Source organism: Clarias gariepinus, chromosome 7 (assembly GCF_024256425.1).
Source record: "Clarias gariepinus isolate MV-2021 ecotype Netherlands chromosome 7, CGAR_prim_01v2, whole genome shotgun sequence".
Classification (NCBI taxonomy): Eukaryota; Metazoa; Chordata; class Actinopteri; order Siluriformes; family Clariidae; genus Clarias; species Clarias gariepinus.
Window position 1 is genome coordinate 20314836 of NC_071106.1, and position 7063 is coordinate 20321898.

Genomic DNA, 7063 nt, shown 5'->3' on the forward strand with positions numbered 1-7063 from the left:
GGGTCCTTCCATTTGGCCTAGCCATGTCACCCCGCACATATATAAAATGTACGGATGCAGCCCTGGCTCCATGATTTCAGGGCATCCGTATCCTGAATTACACAGACGACTGACCGATTCTGGCTCAGTCTTAGCAGCTAGTGCTTCGACATCGAGATGTCATCCTAGCTCACTTCAATTCTTAGGATTGAGATTTAACACCACGAAAAGCGTTCTCTTTCAATCCTCAGAGGCAATAAGGGTTGCGCGCCTAGAGCTTCCTACCCTTTCTATGTGGTTCAGACTCTCATCTTTGACTCTGGGTCCCATTCTAGGTCTGTGTTGTCGTCACAAGCTGCTAACGTCAGATGCTTCCTTCACAGGCTGGGGTGCCGTCTTAGATGGCCGCCCAGCCCAAGGGATCTGAAAAGGTCATGTTCTCGCGTGGCACATTAATTGCCTCGAAACGATGACTCTATTTCTGGACCTGAAATACTCTCTCCAGCAGTTAAGAGGCTACCATGTCCTACTGTGGGTGGACAACACTACGATATTCTCGTAAGTAATCGCCTGGGCAGACTGTGCTCACGCCACTAAGCTAGCGCATCAGATTCTGCTTTGGGGCACAGGCCAAGTTCCTGTCCCTCAGGACGATTTACATTCCAGGGCAGATGAATATGGGAGCAGACTTGCTGTCCAGGCAAGCTGTGACACATGGGGTTTGGAAACAAACCCCACCCCGAAGTAGTCAGTCCTCTAGAAGAAATTATGCCTTCAAATGGTATGTATTAAAAATTGGTGCACAGCAAAAGATGTAGACCCAGTCCACTGCCAAATTGTTTCAGTGCTGGAGTTCCTACAAGAAAGTGACCTCGGGCTCATGCCCTAGTATTCTCATAACGTACGTAGCCGCTATTTTGGCTTGTCGTGTTTTTGCCCCAGGGCTGGTCAAAGCTATTCTGCATCCTTACCCCAACCATCTTCCGAAGGTTTCATTCTCGACTATGCACCCAGTTGTTCTCGAAGCCTCTGTCCTCCGCCTTTACAGCTCCGGAGCAGGAAAGAAGACTCACTGTCTTTACTTTGTGCCTTTTAAATTTACCGTACAACCCACCGCACTAACCAGTGACATACTGTAAATCATAGCAGGTTTTTATACGTTGTGGGAACCGCAGCCAAAGGGCGGCCGCCACTGAACAAATGTCAGATTTTATAGTTGGATGTCCATGCAATGCTAGCATCCCAAAATTATGTCTGAGACCCGTTGGGGGACTGTGCGCACATTACACAACCCTGGGGGTCCAGACACCTGCAGTGCGGTGCAGTTGGTATTTTCGTTCCCATAGCGTTTTCACGCAGCATCGAGTGTAGCTTTTGAAAGGTAACATCTCGGGTTACTTTGCTGTAAACCTGTTTCCTGAAAAAGCGTGAACGAGATGCTGCGCTCTAATGCCGCACTGCGGGTGTGACTGGACGTCCTTTCAGACAAAATTGACCTGAGGATGTTTCCGGCTATTTATAACCTCCAGGTGCACCTAATCAAATGACGTCACCTGACCGAGGTTATATATGCCAAAATCTTTAGCGTGTTTGACACACATGCTTCAACAATTGGTCACGCGGAGAGTGTTCCCATAGCGTTTTCATGCAGCATATTGTTCCCGCTTTTTCAGGGAACAGGGTTACAGCAGAGTCAAACAAGTTGTAGCATATCTTGCTTAACATTTAATGCGACTAAATGATTCTCTGCTTGAGTTCCTCTAGGCTTGTAGGAAGAGGGAGTATAAAGACCAGTCCTTTAACATAGCCCTATAAAAAAAAAAATCACAAGGTGTCAAGTCAGGTGAACATGGTGACCATTTTAATATCACATCGTCATTATCACTAAAGGAAAAGGAGTGTTTATGAAAATTATGTCAAATATTTTGGGACACCCTGTATATCTACAAATATGTACATAGATATATCTATAGTCATGTTCAAAAGTTTGTACCTGCTCTTGTAATTCTAGATGTTTATGTATAAAAACATAATAAAAATTGTCTAATCATAGCGGGTCTTATAAGGCAAATACAACCTCAGATGAATAACATCAAAAAAAATTTCACTGTGTAATTTTTATTTATCAAAAATTAAGCCAAAAAGGATAAGTTGCAGCCAGTTGCTGCTAATTATCAGCTCTAGATTAATTGATCATCCAGAAGTTGTAATGAATTGGCTTCCATGTAGATTCGGTAGCGAATTTGGCTGCGTAGAATGAGGGTATGGGTAGGGGTGTATTTACATTTAGGCATTTAGCAGACGCTCTTATCCAGAGCGACTTACTAAAAGTGCTTCAAAGTTTACATCATTGGATACATACTTACACTGGGTTAACTAGGTTAATAACTAAGTGCCATTAGTCCAACACAACAGGCAAGAGGGTTTTTTTTTTTGTGCGTGCGTGTGTGTGGGGAGGGTTAGTCCAAGTACTGGAGAAACAGATGCGTCTTGAGTCGTCGTTTAAAGATAGTCAAAGTCTCTGCCGTACTGACAGCTAGAAAAAGTTCATTCCACCACCTAGGTGCCAGAACAGAAAAGAGCCTGGATGAATGCCGCCCTCGATCCCTGAGAGATGGTGGGATGAGGCAAGCAGTGCTGGAGGATCGGAGGGAACGTGATGCAGTGCGTGGTGTGATTAGAGCAGAGAGGTAAGTGGGTGCTGGGCCATTTTTAGCTTTTTAGGCAAGCATCAGCGTTTTGAATTTGATGCGGGCAGCTACAGGAAGCCAGTGCAGGGAGCGAAGAAGTGGGATGGTGTGGGAGAACTTGGGAAGGTTAAAAACGAGATGTTGCTGCATTCTGGATCAGTTGCAGAGGACGAATCGTGGACAGCGGCAAGCCTGCCAGAAGTGAGTTGCAGTAGTCCAGTCTTGAAATAACAAGGGACTGAACAAGCACCTGAGTAGCCTGTGAAGAAAGTAATGGGCAAATTCTTCTGATATTGTAAAGAAGAAATCTACAAGAGCGATTAAGATTAGCGATGTGTGGGGAAAATGACACATGATTGTTCACGGTTACTCCAAGATTGCGGGCGGTGGCTGAAGGAGTGATTTGGTTGTTGTCCAGGGATATCACAGGGTCTTGACATGGGGATGAGTCACAAGGGATAAACAACAGTTCGGTTTTACTGAGATTGAGTTTTAGCTGATGAGCAGCCATCCAGGATGAGATGTCTGCCAGACATGCTGAGATCCGGGTGGAAACCTGAGTGTCAGAGGGAGGAAAGGAGAGAGTAAGTTGGGTGTCATCTGCATAACAATGGTATGAAAATCCATGCGATGATATGACCTTACCAAGAGACTGGGTATAGAGGAAGAACAGAAGAGGACCAAGTACTGAGCCCTGCGGGACACCAGTAAAGAGTCTACGTGGGGCAGATGTAGATCCCCTCCATGTTACCTCATATAACCCATCTTCTAGGTAAGAAGCAAACCATTGCCACACTGTTCCACAAATTCCAAGGCTTGTAAGAATAGATAATAGAATCTTGTGGTTCACCGTGTCAAATGCAGCTGACAGGTCTAGGAGGATGAGGACAGATGACAGTTTAGCAGATCTAGCAGCATGGAGCTTCTTAGTGACTGACAGAAGGGCAGTCTCTGTAGAATGCGCCACTTTGAATCCAGATTGGTTGGGATCATTAAGGTTGTTCTGTGAGAGATAAAGAGACATTTGGTTATAAACAGTTTTTTCAAGAATTTTGGAAATAAAAGAGAGAAGTGATACCGGGTGATAGTTGTTAACTTCTATCTCTTGTTATTTAAACAAGAGATAGGATGGGTCCAGGCAGGGTTTCTTGAGGATGGGAATAACACTTGCCTTCTTAAAAGCAGAGTTTCTCATTGGACTTTGAGATGTACAGCCAGTGCTTCAGAGTTTCTCATTCTCTGGGATAGTAGAGGAGCAGGGAGTGGAGAAGAAGAGATCTAAAGTTCTGAAGTACTTGAGCTATTAATGCATGTATGTATTTTTGGCCATGAATTCAAGTGTCTGACTGACTTTCTGGATCTTGCACTTGTGTGAGCCGAGCTGGGCACCCTGATTCTCCAAAGTCGTTTTCTCTGATTGACACTTGCTGGGTCCATAATAGCTCTATAGTTCCGTTACTAAGCAAAGAAGGACAGATAGAGGACCCAAAAGCAGTCTGCAAAACTCCTCCCCATGCGGGAGTGCTAAATCTTAAACTAAATCTTAAAGTCCGATGAGTCTCTTAGTTCAATAGTGTCGAAGGAGAGCCAGAACATCCATTTGCGCCTCTGCATTAGGAACATATTTCCCAAGGATAAAGGATCAAAGTCAGCAAGTCTGCTCACACTTATGCATTGTAAATCCAAAGAAACACAGGTAATCGTAAAGTACACTGTCATATCCCTGAAGGTAGAAGTCGGACACAAAATGCAGGGTAATTTACCAGTCTTGTTTATTTATGTGAAAGAATGCAAACGAAAGAAGCTCAACAACAAAAATAGACACTTCCTCAGGTCTGCAGGCGGGAACTCTAGTGGAAAAAAACAGAGAAACTCAAAGAACCAACCAAAACATATACAGTGGTGTGAAAAACTATTTGCCCCCTTCCTGATTTCAAATTCAAATTTCAAATTCAAATTTTATTTGTCACATACACAAACATACACAGTACGAAATGTAGTGAAATGCATTATACGACTGCCATTGACCCTAAAAGAGAGTTAAATTTTACAAATAAGAAATAAATATGAATAAAAGAAATACGATAGAAATTAAATTAAAAAATTAAATTAAACTAGGAAAAATAGAACTAAAAATAAAAATAGAAATGTGCTAGGAAAAAATAGAACTAAAAATAAAAATAGAAATATGATGTACAAAATAGAAATATACTGTGCAAATTGAAATATACTGTACGGTGTGTGCAAATATGCATAGAACAAAGTGTCTTAGTGCAGAGGTTATTAAAGTGTCTTTGTGCACTGGTCCAGGATGTAAACGTAAAACTGTAAAATGTAGTGTAGTTGTGGAGGTAGGTGTGCAAAGTTATTAAAGTGTCTTTGTGCAATGGTCCAGGGTGTAACGTATGACATGTAGTGTATATATGAAGGAAGGTGAGCGTGTAATTGTCCATAGTGTTCATGGATGTAAGAAGATTGATAGATTTGACCAATTATGAAAATATTGTGTAGTTCTGCATAGTGGTGTGGTTGTGGTTGAGAGACCTTATCGCCTGCGGGAAGAAGCTCCTCCTCAGTCTCTCTGTGTTGGCCTTCAAGGAGCGGAATCGCTTCCCAGACCGCAACAGAGTAAACAGTCCGTTATTGGGGTGGCTGAGGTCCTTCACGATCTTCCTGGCCTTGGTCAAGCACCGCTTGCTGTAAATCGATTGCAGGTCAGGGAGCTCGATGCGGATGATGCGCTCAGCTGATCGCACCACCCTCTGTAGAGCTCGTCTGTCCTGCATGGTGCTGTTCCCGAACCAGGTCGTGATATTTCCCGTCAGGATGCTCTCGATGGTGCAGGAGTAGAAATTCCTGAGCACCTTGGAGGGCAGTCTAAAGTCTCTCAAGCGTCTGAGGTGGTAGAGACGCTGCCGGGCCTTTTTTACCACGGTGTTGATGTGACAGGACCATGCCAGGTCCTGCGTGATGTGAACACCGAGGTATCTGAAGCTGTCCACTCTCTCCACTGGGCTCCTGTTGATGACGGGGGTCTGGTAGTTCCTCACCTGCTTTGTACTAAAGTCCACTATCAGCTCCTTTGTCTTACTGACGTTCAGGAGGAGATTGTTTCTCTGGCACCAGTTCTCCAGATTTCCAACCTCCTCCAGGTAGGCCGTCTCATCGTTGTTCGTGATCAGGCCCACCACAACAGTGTCGTCAGCAAACTTGATGATGGTGGTGGAGCTGGTAGTGGCCACGCAGTCGTGGGTGTACAGAGAGTACAGCAGGGGGCTCAGAACACAACCCTGGGGGGCTCCAGTGCTGAGAGTGAGGGAGGCTGAGACATGTCCGCCCATCCTTACTGCCTGTGGTCTGCCAGTTAGGAAGTTGGAGATCCACTGACACATAGATGAGCTGAGTCCCAGGTGCTCCAGCTTGGTGGTAAGTGTGGAGGGAATTATGGTATTAAATGCAGAACTGTAGTCGATGAAGAGCATTTTCACATAATTCCCCCTCCGAGTGTCCAGGTGAGTGAGAGATGTATGGAGGAGATGAGAGATTGCATCGTCCGTGGAACGGTTTGGACGATAAGCAAACTGTAGTGGGTCGAGTGTGTCTGGTAGTGAAGAGATGATGAAGTCTCTGACCAGGCGTTCAAAGCACTTCATCACTACTGAAGTGAGGGCTACAGGGCGATAATCATTGAGGGAAGCAGGATGAGGTTTCTTTGGGACAGGAACAATAATGGACTCTTTGAAGCATGTGGGGATCACCGACTGAGATAAAGAGATGTTAAATATCTCAGTGAACACAGGTGCTAGCTGGTCTGCGCAGGCTCTGAGAATACGGCCTGAGATGCCGTCTGGTCCTGCTGCTTTCCTGGTGTTCACTCTCTTGAAGGCTCTCCTCACGTCATGCTCGGTGATGATGAACGCGCTTCCGGTGCTGGCAGTGACTTCCTGTCTGCAGCCGTTAGCGCCGCTAGCATTAGCATCGCTAGCGTCCTTAGCTGCAGCCTCGAAGCGAGCATAGAAAGTGTTCAGCTCGTCTGCCAGAGACACGTCTGCGTTTATCATACCGGATGTTGGTGCTTTATAATCCGTTATTGTCCTTAGTCCCTGCCACAGGCTCCTAGAGTCACTCTGTTGGAGTTGTGACTCTAGTTTCCTCCCGTAGCGCTGCTTCGCCTCTTTCACCGCCTTCCGGACGCTGTATGACGCAGCCTTATATGGTTCCATGTCCCCCGACGCGAGTCCCGTGTTGTAGGCAGCGGTGCGAGATCTCAGAGCGTCGCGGATGGTTTTATCCACCCACGGCTTCTGGTTGGGAAACGTTTTAATAGTCTTTTTTTCTACGGTATCGTCCGCTAATTTCCCGATGAATCCCACAACCGCTTCCGTAAACACGCT